Source organism: Mchenga conophoros, linkage group LG12, assembly GCF_057382185.1.
Source record: "Mchenga conophoros isolate Kocher_MC1m ecotype Shallow Benthic linkage group LG12, M_conophoros_male_GT1.1, whole genome shotgun sequence".
Classification (NCBI taxonomy): Eukaryota; Metazoa; Chordata; class Actinopteri; order Cichliformes; family Cichlidae; genus Mchenga; species Mchenga conophoros.
In genome coordinates this window covers 14,536,656-14,553,154 of record NC_140537.1, presented here as the reverse complement: position 1 = coordinate 14,553,154, position 16,499 = coordinate 14,536,656, and the positions used below count along the sequence as shown (strand labels likewise).

Genomic DNA, 16,499 nt, shown 5'->3' with positions numbered 1-16,499 from the left:
CGATTAAGGTAAATACAACCATGTCACTGTTATGAAAAAGACACACAGCTTAACATCTTATAGTTCTACAACATCTAAAATCACTCTGTTGTTAATTCGTTTGCTAGATTAGCCGCTAGCATACTCTAATACTCTGTATTATTGAAGGATTCAGCACTCCTTACGTTTTGTTATCCATTTTTAGAAAGCGATAAGATCAGCTATATACTCCACAGAGGCCCAGAGTTACTGTTAATATTAAAAATGTAATGCTGTCCTTTGTCTGTGAAGGTTCTCAGTCATCCAGGTCATCGTAGTCAAAGGAGCTTGCAAAGAAAAGCGTCTGGACTTCTTTAAGTTACTTGAAGACGTTTCACCTCTCATCCGAGAAGCTTCTTCAGTTCTAAGGTCAAATGGTGGAGAGTCCCAGATATAAACCTAGTGGGAGTTTCCCCCCACAGAGGGACAAAAGGATCCCCTGATGATCCTCTAATCGCCTGAGCCAAGGTGTGAAACTGGGTGTGGGTCCCAATCAGCCAGAGTTTCGGGTGAGTTCATTGTGAAACCTGGCCCCACCTTATCATGCGAATTCCTGAGATCAGATGGCCCAGGATGTGAGTGGGCGTTAAGGCGTCTGGGAAGGGATCTCAAAACTGGATTATAGATGGCAGAGAGTTGGTGTCGTAAACCACCGCCTCTGTTCAAAGAAGGTCGCTCACAGTGGACATAGATGGCTTCTTTCACTCCTCTTTCAAACCATCTGTCCTCTCTGTCCAAAATGTGAACATTGGCATCCTCGAAAGAGTGTCCTTTATCCTTAAGATGCAGATGGACTGCTGAGTCTTGTCCTGTGGAGGTGGCTCTTCTATGTTGTGCCATGCGCTTGGAGGACACTCTTTCGAGGATGCCAATGTTCACATTTTGGACAGAGAGGAGCCCCAGCTTGGACAGTCTCGGTCGTTGTGTCCTTGGGCAAAACCCTTCACCCATTGCCTACTGGTGGTGGTCAGAGGGCCCGGTGGCGCTAGTGTCCGGCAGCCTCGCCTTTGTCAGTGCGCCCCAGGGTGGCTGTGGCTACAATGTAGCTTGCCATCACCAGTGTGTGAATGGGTGGATGACTCGTTGTGTAAAGTGTTTTGGGGTCTTTAGGGACTAGTAAAGCGCTATACAAATACAGGCGATTTACAGAGAGTCCATATTATATCAACAGCTACATTCACCCTGGGGAGAAACTAGTGAGGGAGACCATGAGGACTAAGCTGGGTTTCTGGGGTCCAGAGGTTTGGAGGAACTTCTTCCCTTTCTTTCATCACAGCTGTCCTGTGCCAGAAGTTCTGAGAGAGGCTTCATTTGAGAAACACCAGGAAGACTGACGCTCATCGCATTGATCAAGCAGGACTCATGATCTTCACAAGCAGCTCACTCACAGGGAAATCTTCAGCACTCCTCCGTAGGCCTGCCCCAGGACATGGATACACCCAGCATTTCATGAACACTGTGATGGAGACCTTTGGTTTGTGTAATGTTATAAATACTCAGTTACTCCCCAGAGGCTCCGGACTTTTACATAAAGATATTATATTCAGTCCTGTAGAAAGTTATATATTTAAAAATATATGATCCTCTCTGGTTACTATGGTATGAATAACTCTGAATTACTTTATAGTAAATAACACACTATCTTCAAAAAACTGTGAAAAATTCCAGATCACAAGTTTGATCACAAGTGACGACCTTTGACCTTCATCAGGTTTTATTTAATTGTGTCAGAGAAAATCAAATGTGCTCATCATGCAGCTGAGTACATCGAGTGTTTAAAACGGAAGATGTGCAGGTCTGAGATGAGCAGCTCTCTGAAACACCAAACTGAGGTCCTGTTAATGCTGATATATAGTGACACAGTTATAGGGGTGATTAATCCTTTTGACTTTTTGTCTTTAAATTTATCAATAAAAGAGCTGCAGCTTTCACTGACAGCACATGTGGTACTTTAACCTTTGTACTGTTTTCATCAGTTAATTTTGCAGTTAACATGTGAAGATGTTGGATGATCTGTCTGCTTCAGATCCTGGGTATGTGAGGACAGCTCCTGTAATCACAAAGAGAACACAATCATCACAAACTGAAATACAAAGTTTATACATATACACACACACACACACACACACACACACATCTATATATATATATATATATATATATATATATATATATATATATATATATATATATATATATACATATACATATTAGGGGTGCAACGATACTCGTATCGATATTGAACCGTTCGATACAGTGCTTTCGGTTCGGTACGCATATGTATGAACAATACAAAATTTGTAATTTATTTTATCAACTTTCCTTCTGACGATGCTGTCTGTGTTGAGCGCTCAGTGAATCTGCGTTCGACTACTCCGCCTAGGCTGCACTGTCGAGCGCAGATCCACTGAGCATTCAACACAGACAGCATTGTCAGAAGGAAGAGCGCAGGGCAAGCTAGCGAGACAGAAGTTAAGCTCTCCTTGCAACATGGCAAATTGAACCTCCCCCACCCTCATTCAGATCTGGCGTTTGGAATTATTTTGGTTTTCATGTGAGGTATGACCCTGAAGGTAAGCGCGTCATGGACTAAAGTAAAACAGTATGTTGGATGTGCCATGCAATGCTCAATTACATGGGTGGGAACTAGTGTGTTAGCACAGTTAGCTCGTTAACGTGTTGGCCGTCTAGCCCCACGCAGGGGTAGCTCGTTAACGGAGATTTGCCGTGTTGTGGCGTTAACGTCATTTCAACGAGATTAACGCTGACAGCACTAGTGGGAACACAACCAATATGACTGCACATTTACGCCGACATCATCCTAGTGCAAAGACAAGTGGAAGCACAAAAAACAACAAGCATGCATGCTACAAACTTTACCCGAGTCATTTAGACAGCCGTTAGCACATGATTCTCCTTATGGGGACCTGATATGTTTAATATTGTGGCGAGCTCAGACAAGGAGGAGACGGAGGTATCGTTTGGTCTTGCTTCCCGTGAGCTAGCCAGGGAGCACAGCCGTTTATTGACATCTGCAGAAGAACACTGCCGCTAGCTAACTGCTCAGCGCAGCAACCGCACAGCAACAACAACACACAGGGCGCCCTCTGACCCCGGAAGGACACACCGTCGCAGCGAGAAGGCGTCACCCGTTACTATGGCAACATAAACAAAACATAACTGTACAAACAGAACCCCGAACAGCCCTGACCCGCTACACAGCCCCCACCTAAGGGGTCAGTCGTCCTCGACGACCCCATTGCCCCACACAAAGTCCTGCAAATGTCCAGGTGCCTTCTTTTGGCGCACCGGCTGGTCACGACCGGCGGGGGAAAAGTCACTCGGGTCAGAACATGGGGTGCCACCATCATCCCACTTCTGACACCAATGTGGCGAGCTCAGACAACGAGGAGACGGAGGTGTCGTTTGGTCTTGCTTCCCGTGAGCTAGCCAGGGAGCACAGCCGTTTATTGACATCTGCAGAAGAACACTGCCGCTAGCTAACTGCTCAGCGCGGCAACCGCACAGCAACAACAACAACAACAACACACAAGGCGCCCTCTGACCCCAGAAGAACACACTGTCGCAGCGAGAGGGCGTCACCCGTCACTATGGCAACATAAACAAAACATAACTGTACAAACAGAACCCCGAACAGCCCTGACCCGCTACAATATGCTGCTGAGAATATAGCCCAGAAGAAGCGTATAGTATAGCTTTTATTTTGGAAAGAGACATTTCTCTGTAATAAACTCTCTTTTCCAAAGATGAGTGATTCCTCAATCAGATACAGGGCTTGCAAAATCGCTAGCCCGATGTCCCGGGGCTAGCGATTTTTCCAGTCGGGCTACCAAAATCTATCTCTGCCCTGCCCGTCGGGCTATTGTAGGAAGGAAAAATATATGTCAATGCTTTTGCATTCTTTCGGAAATGTAGCTGGGTAATTATGTGTTAAGATTCAAAATTGAGGAGGGAGAGTACACACCACCCATGGTCCAGAAGGTCTTTGGTCAAACAATGATTTTAATGAACACACGTGTGGGAAGACACTCTGTACGCAGACAGCCAGTAGTCCTCGACTTAATCAAAGCATGAACAGATATTTTATAGCATCAGGGTTTGATTTACTGACGCCCCTTCATGCGTCACAGATACATTTTATACATAGATCAGACTTTTAACCCAGAAGATCATCTTCTATTTTCATGGCTAGCCCTTCCTGTCTACCTTTCAGTTCTTGTCTTGTTCCTCTTTCTTGCCGAGACAACAAGGAACGGTTCCTCTTTTACTGAGACACTTTTGCAGTTACAACCAGACATGAGTAATCTCTCCTCTAAATAAATTTAACTCTATGTGTGTGTGTCACGACCTCACATGCTCTTTGTGTCACCTCTTCACCTACTGTCTGTGTCTCGTCCTCAAATGCTCTTTCTCAATTCACCTGTTGCACTTCTGACCTTTTACCAGACCAGAAGCTCACTGAGACTATGTGTATGTCTTCTACTAAATAAATGTTTTAACCAAGAACCTCTACTAAAACCTTAATATAAAATGATCTGATATATAAGTGTTTTGTAAGCATGTATTGCAATTCCTTCTATGTTCTAGTTTTCCCTCAGCATGGATCATCTAGACACTCTCACTAGATGAAGCTTAAGACCTTTAAAGAACCTGAACATCAACTCAAATAAGCACAGATATGCAATATGTATAAAATAGTTATAACTGCACCTGGAATACAAAGTTAATTTAATACCTGTGTGCATAAAACCTTAAAGCCTTCTTAAAGCTATCTGTTACATTGTTAAAGCCTCGTCTTAGCCTGCTGCTCAAAATAACTTCCTGCTTTCACTTCTGCATACAACTTCCTGTCAGCCTGCAACTCAGTCTTTCTGAAAGAGACACTGTTTAACCCCTGAATGCAATATAAACTCCAGATTATATTATTAATGCAATGGTAATGATGACAATTATTTAACAATAGCAGTAAAATAATTTCCCTGCTCCACACTCCCTCTCTCGACCTCTGGAACACCAGAGGTCGCAATACATTGTGTCCTCGCTCAGACCCTCTCTGGTGGTTTAGCAGGCCTCGAGATCTCCAGGATCCTCGCCCCTCCTGTGGTCGCTGAGATCTTCTGCAAAGGAAACAAAACACCTTTTCTTGCATCTCCCTAACTTATCCTTTTTGGGACTCTTTAATCAAAAGCATGATCCTAATTATGCTCTTAACTTATTGACTTGTATTTATGTATATTCTTCAACGTTCCTCATCACTTTAAAACTCTTTAAGCCCTGCTTTCACGTCCAGTTGCTCGCTCTATTTTCCCTTATCTGATCATCAACATCCTGTGCACAAATTGTCGCTGCTGCAAGTTCCTCTACTCTAAAAGATCCAAAAGAAAACAACCACTTTAATCAATTAAGTTTAAGCATATAAGCAATTACTCCTATATACATTTTATCATAGCTAAATGCTGCCTTGAAACAACTCCTATGTGTTAACACTAACTTCATTTTAAAACCTCACATTTCCGATGTTATAACCCGTTTTTGGTATAGGCTTTTTATTTCATTTGCTCCCTTTAATGTAACAATACCTTCTAATTCTAATTTATCAGACTTAACCAAAATATATGCTTTCCTTACTCTTTAGTCCTTCTTTAAGTTCAGTCAAAAAGCTAAATGAATTTAGGGCCTTTTGCCTGGAATCAATACTGTCATGTGTGTTTCTTAACTCTGTGTCTGTAAGCGTGCAATCCTTCAATAACTTCAATAACTCATATCAAAAAATGCAATATGTATAAAAATCATTTCTATTTATAAGCTCTCCCCTTTATCCTAAAAATACCTCCTATGTAATATCTGTATGTGTAAGCCTACATTATAACCACTACTTCTAGAAATCAAAAAGAAATCAAAGCTGTTCTACTCCTTCAACCCTCACTAATTTTCCCTCTAAGACTCATTCACAGCTTTGAAAAACCGGCATTGTATCTTCTAAACAGGATTCAGTTTTACCATATCCAAATGATCAAAAACCCAAAAGGTCCTGAAATGATCCTAAATTATTAAACAATTAAATTATTAAACCCTAAACCCCCCTTTATCTTGATACATTTCATGTGTCAAGATACTATACAAAACTTAAAAATGCTCAGTTTTCCCCACTCATGATCCAATCTATGTCATAAAAATAAACTTAAAACAGAACAGTTATCGGTCATGTGTTTCTTCAATTAATGATAACTGAGTTACATCAAAAAATATTTCCCCTTTAGCATTTGGCATTCTCCCAACAATATACTATAATCCCATAATCTAACCCCAGTCAACAAAACAAAACAGAAATTTCCTCTGGTAAAAACAAATTGTTTGTCCACATTAATTCATCCTCACATTCAGTCACACATTCACTCACATGCAGTCACACCATGTATTTGCTGATAGTGGAGCTTCCCGCACGATCAGATTCTCCACCCTCAGCAAAATGAGCTCAGTCATTTTTTATTTTCCATAGGAAAATATTTCTTTATGCTTTTGGACTGGATTGACTCGCATAAAATCCTTTTACAGGGACTTACGACCTTGATCAGTCCCCACAGGTAGCTCTCCTCAGCCAATTGTAATCTGGAAAGCCCGCCTTATATTTGCTCTTCCCGATAATTTTCAGCGCCGTTATTCACTGTTGCAGGCCTGCTTAAAACAGAAATGAAAAAATAGAGCTGATTGTTAGCTCATAAAAACAAAACAAAATCACCTGACAGGTTTTCTTTAAGTGCACTGTTACAAAATAATGGGCCCCTCCCAGACATGTCCATGTTTCCTAAAACTCCCTCTATTAAAAACAAAAATAACAACAACAACCTAACTGACAGAATCAACCCATCACCACAACAACCTTAAACACACAAGTCTTGCCACCACATAATTTCACCTCCTCAATACACCAAAAGTCTCATTAAAACCACACAATTTGCAAACAAAAATCACCCCCTTTAACATACTTAAATTCAGCATAAAACCCCCTTACGACAACGTATAATCACTAAACTATAAACTATTTCCTACCCAAATCTATACTTCTCTTGTCTGCCATGCTTCCTCGTCTGAAAGTCACTTCCTCAGTCATATGGCTTCTTCTATTCCTCAATTACAAACTCAAATATATTTTATTAAACATTCACACCATTGTATCATTCATACAAAATAGCAAGCTGTTCTTCATTGCATATGTTTGTGTTCTTAGCCAGGTTTAATCTGTATCTATGCATTAATCTCCATGAGCTTGTCTTGTCTTCATAAGGTTAATGCATTTTCTGTTTGTGTATGTGAACTTGCATATGTTGCTTTTGCAGTGTGTCAGACTCCTGCACAATTCTCCACTTAAGCCGTCAGTTCTCTTTCCCAAATTTGCTAACCCAAATTTTAAGTTCCCACCTTATTCCTGCTCCTCAGCCAGAAGTTAGGGCCCACTTGTCAGGTTTATGGAGACATGGCGCTGTGAACAATTCAACCAGAAACTTGCCTTGGCATGTCCAGTCAAGTTAACCTACAGGTTTCTTCCGACCGCTGCACGTGGAAAATTGATCCAGATCTGTTTCGCCCCTATAGAAACACAACTGAGACATTTTCATTATTTTCATATGTACTTAAACTACCCGTTTCCCTTTCTCTGGTCAGAAATCCCAACTTATGTCATGTATATGGCAACATAAACAAAACATAACTGTACAAACAGAACCCCGAACAGCCCTGACCCGCTACAATATGCTGCTGAGAATATAGCCCAGAAGAAGCGTATAGTATAGCTTTTATTTTGGAAAGAGACATTTCTCTGTAATAAACTCTCTTTTCCAAAGATGAGTGATTCCTCAATCAGATACAGGGCTTGCAAAATCGCTAGCCCGATGTCCCGGGGCTAGCGATTTTTCCAGTCGGGCTACCAAAATCTATCTCTGCCCTGCCCGTCGGGCTATTGTAGGAAGGAAAAATATATGTCAATGCTTTTGCATTCTTTCAGAAATGTAGCTGGGTAATTATGTCATTGGCATCGGTGAGCCACTGTCAATATGTGACATATTGAAATCGCATTTGAATTTGCGCTTGTTTTTTGCTTTCACTTTGCAATCGCGCGAACTGTGTATAGAGAGCGACAGCACTGATTGGTGAGTGATGATAATTTGCGCACCAATTCCTCTGACATCGTCTTATCAATCGTTAGCTTACTATGCAAACATGACAAGTGAAATCTCCCGCAGCAAGCTTAAACATATGAGAGGTTGATCGCGCAGAGAATCGCTGACCGTTATGTGTGTGTGTGTGTAAAAGCAGCAGGATATATATTTTAGTTCTGCTGAGCCAAATAAGACAAGTCAGGGTGAAGAAGTGACAGCCAAAGAAAAGCTTACCACAAAACGGAAAAGTTATGACAAATCAGACTATAAGGCAAAAAGAAAGTGCAGCTTTATGGTTTCATGGACAAAAGAATTTCTGTGGCTGCAATATGACGAGCTATATAACTGGGGCTGCACATAAGTGGTCTGCAGGTGCGCATTCGCTGTCAAAAAAACCCCCAAAAACGCGCACAAGATATGAAGTTGCAACGCGTGTTTGCATACATAAGATTTTCTGGAGGAGGACAGACATTTGTTTAAAACTCTTAAAGATGTCGAAGAAGCTCCTTTAAGCAATTACTTTGGTGTTCCTCCACCTCCAAAGAAATGTCAGAAGGAGTCCGAACCACAAAAGAAGCGCGTATTCTCGGAAAAGTGGTTGCAGGAGGTGAGCTGGCTTCAAACAAATGATGAACGCACAGAGATGTGGTGCAGAATGTGCCGTGAAAATCCCACTCTAGCGGACAAAAACAGTGCTTTTTATATGGACGCAAACGCGCGTTGCAACTTCTTATCTGGTGCGCGTCTTTTATTTTGACAGCGAATGCGCACCTGCGGACCACTTATGTGCACCCGTGTAAATAACATAATGTTCTGCCGGGTGTGTTGTTGGTTTTCTCTCGATTTCTGAGTCGACAAGCGCCTTTGTTACTGGGACCAGTCATTTTAAGAAAGGCCCCCATTAGAAGCCATGAGAAATGCAAGAAATGCATTATTGCTCACTCTGCAATATCTTTCCTGGAACAAACACCAATTGCAAATAACATACTAAAAATAAACCTGAAAAATCTGTTTATAACAGCGTACTATGTTGCAAAGAGTGAACTACCACTGGCAAAATTTAGCAGTCTTTGCAAACTTCAAAAAGCAAATGGCCTAGATCTTGGTTCCACTTGTTTCTTACCCGTGACTTCAGCGGAAATTTCAAATTCAGGATCTGACACAGACTGATTCCATGTCCTACACAGTTCTTACAAGTTCATAGAAATTTCTGTTCAATTAGAACCAAGTATTTGAGTTGATGATTGTAATTTTTATACAATGTTGTAATTTGTTTTTCAACAATTCTTTGATTAATGTTTTGTTTCCTTTACAATATTATACATTAAAGTATAATATTGTAAAGGAAACAAAACATCAATCAAAAAATTGCTCTCTTTTTTATTCGGGCTACTTACATTTATTTTGGGCTACCAAAAACTGAAGAGTCCCTGCCCGAAGGGCTACCAGGGATTTTGAAATTTTGAGAGCCCTGAGATATATTAATTTTTTTAATTACTTTTGTTTCAGCAACATTAAATTTAAAAACTGTACTTTTGAGTTAAAATATATATTTATAATTTTAATAAATGACAAATTAAAAAGGCATGAACATTTTTTTTGTATCGAAAAAATATCGAACCGTGACACCAAAGTATCGAACCGAACCGAACCGTGAATTTTGTGTATCGTTGCACCCCTAATATATGTATATATATATATATATATATATATATATATATATATATATATATATATATATATATATTACCTGCACGAGAATGTGGACATCTTTGCCGCCAGTGACAAAGACTGTACAGGGAGTGCAGAATTATTAGGCAAGTTCTATTTTTGAGGAATAATGTTATTATTGAACAACAACCATGTTCTCAGTGAACCCAAAAAACTCAGTAATATCAAAGCTGAATGGTTTTGGAAGTAGTTTTTAGTTTGTTTTTAGTTTTAGCTATTTTAGGGGGATATCTGTGTGTGCAGGTGACTATTACTGTGCATAATTATTAGGCAACTTAACAAAAAACAAATATATACCCATTTCAATTATTTATTTTTACCAGTGAAACCAATATAACATCTCCACATTCACAAATATACATTTCTGACATTCAAAAACAAAACAAAAACAAATCAGCGACCAATATAGCCACCTTTCTTTGCAAGGACACTCAAAAGCCTGCCATCCATGGATTCTGTCAGTGTTTTGATCTGTTCACCATCAACATTGCGTGCAGCAGCAACCACAGCCTCCCAGACACTGTTCAGAGAGGTGTACTGTTTTCCCTCCTTGTAAATCTCACATTTGATGATGGACCACAGGTTCTCAATGGGGTTCAGATCCGCTGAACAAGGTGGCCATGTCATTAGTTTTTCTTCTTTTATACCCTTTCTTGCTAGCCACGCTGTGGAGTACTTGGACGCGTGTGATGGAGCATTGTCCTGCATGAAAATCATGTTTTTCTTAAAGGATGCAGACTTCTTCCTGTACCACTGCTTGAAGAAGGTGTCTTCCAGAAACTGGCAGTAGGACTGGGAGTTGAGCTTGACTCCATCCTCAACCCGAAAAGGCCCCACAAGCTCATCTAAGATGATACCAGCCCAAAACCAGTACTCCACCTCCACCTTGCTGAGTCGGACTGGAGCTCTCTGCCCTTTACCAATCCAGCCACGGGCCCATCCATCTGGCCCATCAAGACTCACACTCATCAGTCCATAAAACCTTAGAAAAATTAGTCTTGAGATATTTCTTTGCCCAGTCTTGACGTTTCAGCTTGTGTGTCTTGTTCAGTGGTGGTCGTCTTTCAGCCTTTCTTACCTTGGCCATGTCTCTGAGTATTGCACACCTTGTGCTTTTGGGCACTCCAGTGATGTTGCAGCTCTGAAATATAGCCAAACTGGTGGCAAGTGGCATCTTGGCAGCTGCACGCTTTACTTTTCTCAGTTCATGGGCAGTTATTTTGCTCCTTGGTTTTTCCACACGCTTCTTGCGACCCTGTTGACTATTTTGAATGAAACGCTTGATTGTTCGATGATCACGCTTCAGAAGCTTTGCAATTTTGAGACTGCTGCATCCCTCTGCACGATATCGCACTATTTCTGACTTTTCTGAGCCTGTCAAGTCCTTCTTTTGACCCATTTTGCCAAAGGAAAGGACGTTGCCTAATAATTATACACACCTGATATAGGGTGTTGATGTCATTAGACCACACCCCTTCTCATTACAGAGATGCACATCACCTAATATGCTTAATTGGTAGTAGGCTTTCCAGCCTATACAGCTTGGAGTAAGACAACATGCATGAAGAGGATGATATGGACAAAATACTCATTTGCCTAATAATTCTGCACTCCCTGTAGGCAGACGAGTCTGGTCCAGCACACCATCGACACCGGCTCTGCTCAGCCCATCCGTCTGCGCCCACACCGGCTGCCCCTCTCAAAACGGCAGGTAGCGGAAGAGAAGATCCGTGAGATGGCTGCGGCTGGGGTGATCGAGCCGTCCAATAGCCCATGGGCGGCACCCGTGGTTCTGGTGGGGAAGAAGGATGGCAGCCCGAGGTTCTGCGTGGACTTTCGCCGTCTCAATGCAGTCACCAAGAAGGACTCGTACCCGCTGCCGCAGATCGACGACGCCCTAGATTACGTTACCGGCTCTAGTTGGTTCAGCTCCCTCGACCTACGCAGCGGTTACTGGCAGGTGGAGCTAGCCCCTGACGCAAGACCTAAGACTGCATTCACCATTGGACAGGGGCTGTGGCAGTTCAGGGTCATGCCATTTGGGCTCTGCAATGCACCAGCGATGTTTGAGAGGCTGATGGAGAGGGTGCTCGTGGATATCCCTCGTAGCCGCTGCGTTGTGTACCTGGATGACCTGTTGGTGCACGGTGGCGACTTCGACAGTGCACTGTCTCATCTGAGCGAGGTCTTGAGTGCCATCCGACGAGCTGGGCTGCGGCTCAACCCCGCAAAATGCCGGCTGTTGGCGAGAGAGACCACGTTCTTGGGCCATGTGATCAGCGCTCGAGGTGTCGCCACTGACCCCGCAAAAGTGGCTGCGGTCCGGGACTGGCCGACTCCCTCGAACGTCCAAGAACTGCGGAGCTTCCTGGGCCTAGCTTCCTACTACCGTTGGTTCATCAAGGGGTTCGTGACGATGGCCAGCCCCCTCCACCGCCTGACTGACAAGGGACAGCTGTTTGGCTGGGGGGAGGCCTGTGCTGCTGCTTTTGCACAGCTGAAGGAGGCCCTCACCAGAGCCCCAGTCCTGGCCTACCCCGATGCCCGGCAACCTTTCATTGTAGACACTGATGCTAGCAATGTAGGAGTCAGGGCGGTCCTTTCCCAGCAGGACGAGGCTGGAGAACGGGTGGTGGCGTACTTCAGTCGTGCCTTGGGGCGAGCCGAGGGGAACTACTGCGTGACGCGGCGGGAGCTGCTGGCCGTAGTGCTAGCGGTGCGGCACTTCCAACCATATCTGCACGGCTGCCGGTTCCTCCTGCGCACTGACCATGCATCTCTGACTTGGCTCCTGAACTTCAAACACCCAGAAGGGCAGGTGGCCCGCTGGCTGGAGTCCTATGACTTCGAGATCCAGCATCGGGCAGGTCGACAGCATGGCAATGCTGATGCCCTCTCCAGACGGCCCTGCGTAGTCGTTGAGTGCCGCTACTGCCTGCGACAGGAGGAGCGGGCACATGGTGGTGTTGCACCGGGACAGGCTCTCACCATACCGATCGCTCGCTCCGGCAGACGCCGGGGCAGGGGATGGTGGTGGCACCCCATGTTCTGACCCGAGTGACTTTTCCCCCGCCGGTCGTGACCGGCCGGTGCGCCAACAGAAGGCACCTGGACATTTGCAGGACTTTGTGTGGGGTAATGGGGTCGTCGGGGACGACTGACCCCTTAGGTGGGGGCTATGTAGCGGGTCAGGGCTGTTTGGGGTTCTGTTTGTACAGTTATGTTTTGTTTATGTTGCTATAGTGACGGGTGACGCCCTCTCACTGCGACAGTGTGTCCTTCCGGGGTCAGAGGGCGCCCTGTGTGTTGTTGTTGTTGTTGCTGTGCTGTTGCCGCGCTGAGCAGTTAGCTAGCGGCAGTGTTCTTCTGCAGATGTCAATAAACGGCTGTGCTCCCTGGCTAGCTCACGGGAAGCAAGACCAAACGATACCTCCGTCTCCTCCTTGTCTGAGCTCGCCACAATATATATATATATATATATATATATATATATATATATATATATATATATATATATGTATATATATGTGTGTATATATATATATATATATATATGTGTATATATATATATATATATATATGTGTATATATATATAAAAAACACCCAGCACGCCCCTGCGGGCGGTTTATCCTTCAAGCTCGGGTCCTCTACCAGAGGCCTGGGAGCTTGAGGGTCCTGCGCAGTATCTTAGCTGTTCCCAGGACTGCGCTCTTCTGGACAGAGATCTCCGATGTTATTCCCGGGATCTGCTGGAGCCACTCGCCTAGCTTGGGAGTCACCGCACCTAGTGCTCCGATTACCACGGGGACCACCGTTACCTTCACCCTCCACATCCTCTCGAGCTCTTCTCTGAGCCCTTGGTATTTCTCCAGCTTCTCGTGTTCCTTCTTCCTGATATTGCTGTCATTCGGAACCGCTACATCGATCACTACGGCCGTCTTCTTCTGTTTGTCTACCACCACTATGTCCGGTTGGTTAGCCACCACCATTTTGTCCGTCTGTATCTGGAAGTCCCACAGGATCTTAGCTCGGTCATTCTCCACCACCCTTGGGGGCATCTCCCATTTTGACCTCGGGACTTCCAGGTTATACTCGGCACAGATGTTCCTGTACACTATGCCGGCCACTTGGTTATGGCGTTCCATGTATGCCTTGCCTGCTAGCATCTTGCACCCTGCTGTTATGTGCTGGATTGTCTCTGGGGCATCTTTACACAGCCTGCACCTGGGGTCTTGCCTGGTGTGATAGACCCCAGCCTCTATGGATCTTGTACTCAGAGCTTGTTCTTGTGCTGCCATGATTAGTGCCTCTGTGCTGTCTTTCAGTCCAGCTTTGTCCAGCCACTGGTAGGATTTCTGGATATCAGCCACCTCCTCTATCTGCCGGTGGTACATACCGTGCAGGGGCCTGTCCTTCCATGATGGTTCCTCGTCTCCCTCCTCTTTCTTGGGTTTCTGCTGCCTGAGGTATTCACTGAGCACTCGGTCAGTTGGGGCCATCTTCCCAATGTATTCTTGGATGTACCTTGTCTCATCCTGGACTGTGGTGCTGACACTCACCAGTCCCCGGCCCCCTTCCTTCCGCTTAGCGTACAGCCTCAGGGTGCTGGACTTGGGGTGAAACCCTCCATGCATGGTAAGGAGCTTTCTTGTCTTTATGTCAGTGGCTTCTATCTCCTCCTTTGGCCAGCCTATTACCCCAGCAGGGTACCTGATCACGGGCAGGGCGTACGTGTTGATGGCCCGGATCTTGTTCTTACCATTCAGCTGACTCCTCAGGACTTGCCTGACCCTCTGCAGGTACTTGGTGGTTGCAGCCTTTCTAGCGGCCTCTTCATGGTTCCCATTTGCCTGCGGGATCCCCAGGTACTTGTAACTGTCCTCTATGTCTGCAATGTTGCCTTCTGGTAGTTCAATCCCCTCAGTTCTGACTACCTTCCCTCTCTTTGATACCATCCGACTACACTTCTCCAGTCCGAACGACATTCCAATGTCATTGCTGTATAGCCTGGTAGTGTGGATCAGTGAATCGATGTCTCGTTCACTCTTGGCATACAGCTTGATGTCATCCATGTACAGGAGGTGGCTGACAACTGCTCCGTTCCATAGTCGGTATCCGTAGCCAGTCTTGTTAATGATCTCACTGAGGGGGTTCAGGCCTATGCAGAACAGCAGTGGGGACAGAGCATCTCCTTGGTAGATCCCGCACTTGATGGTGACTTGTGCTATGGGCTTGGAGTTGGCCTCTAGTGTTGTACGCCACATCCCCATTGAGTTCCTGATGAAGGCTCTTAGGGTCCCATTGATCTTGTACAATTCTAGGCATTCCAGTATCCAGCTGTGGGGCATTGAGTCATAGGCCTTCTTGTAATCAATCCAGGCATTGCACAGGTTTGTCAGTCTGGTCTTGCAGTCTCGGCTGATTGTTCTGTCTACCAGTAGCTGGTGTTTTGCGCCTCTGGTATTCTTGCCAATTCCTTTCTGTGTCCCGCTCATGTATTGGGTGTTTTTATATATATATATATATATATATATATATATATATATATATGTATGATTTGTAGCAATCTTCCTTCCAACACAGTGTGTTTGTTGTGATTCATGGCCTGCTAAAATGGTGCTGCTCTCCCATAATGCATTGCGGCGTGACGTCAACTCTAATGCCCTAAAGGTTGTCATGTGACATTTGTGGTATCCCACATGTGGTCTCTTATTGGAATTTCTTTGTCAGTGACATTAACTGGAAAAGAGTATGGACAATTCCTAACAAGTATCTGGTAACGAATAAAGTGAAGGAAGTTTCATTTAAAATACTGCATAAATTGTATCCTGCTAATCATTACATGACAAAGTTCAAAAGGGACATAAATGTGAACTGTGGATTTTGTGGAAGCCATCCTGAGACTGTGCAACACCTCTTCTGGATCTGTTCATATGCTAGAACATTTTGGAAAGACTTCAGTAGATTCATTGCTGGACATCTATATAAAGACTTTACTGTGAAATGGGAAAATGTTGTATTTTGTTTCTTTCGAAGGCAAAAAAAAAAGAAGATGTTTACTTTATAATAAACTTGTTAGTTATCTTAGCTAAATTTTATTTTCACAAATGCAAATACAGTAATGAAAAACCTAATTTTAAACATTACTATAATGATGTTTTATGTTACATAAAATTGATTAGTGGATCACTTAACACTTAGACCCCCGGAGAGCAGTCATTTTGGTTTTCTACCTTAGACCCCCGCGGAGTCATCATTTTGCGTTTCTACCTTTAAAAGCCGGAGAGCAGTCAGTCAAATGCTGGAGTCATTCATATGTATATTAGGTCGTTACCTAGGAATTCTGGAGGGAGGGGAGTGGGGGTGAGTGATTGAGGGGGTGGGGGAGCTGCTAAAAGCTGTGAACTTCCTTTTGTGTTTCATCTTGATGCATTCTCAATCATCCAGGGAAATAAATCTCCAAAAGTCACCAACTTGGAGTGTTTCAGTTTGCCATCTTGGGGAGAAATCAACACACATGGGTGTATGTCCTTTGTTGCTGACATTTATTGATAAAAACAGTACAAAAAACC

General features: G+C 43.9%; 1 long non-coding RNA gene across 1 annotated transcript in view; it reads right to left on the bottom strand.

Annotated features, from left to right (window-relative positions):
• Nucleotides 1–1,715: 1,715 nt before the first annotated feature.
• The window catches only part of LOC146562287 (uncharacterized), a 77,690-nt gene continuing 62,906 nt past the window's right edge, over nucleotides 1,716–16,499 (bottom strand). Inside the window, exon 3 of the long non-coding RNA XR_014894637.1 lies at nucleotides 1,716–2,068. This is a non-coding gene — a long non-coding RNA (uncharacterized LOC146562287). The remainder of the gene's footprint in view (nucleotides 2,069–16,499) is intronic.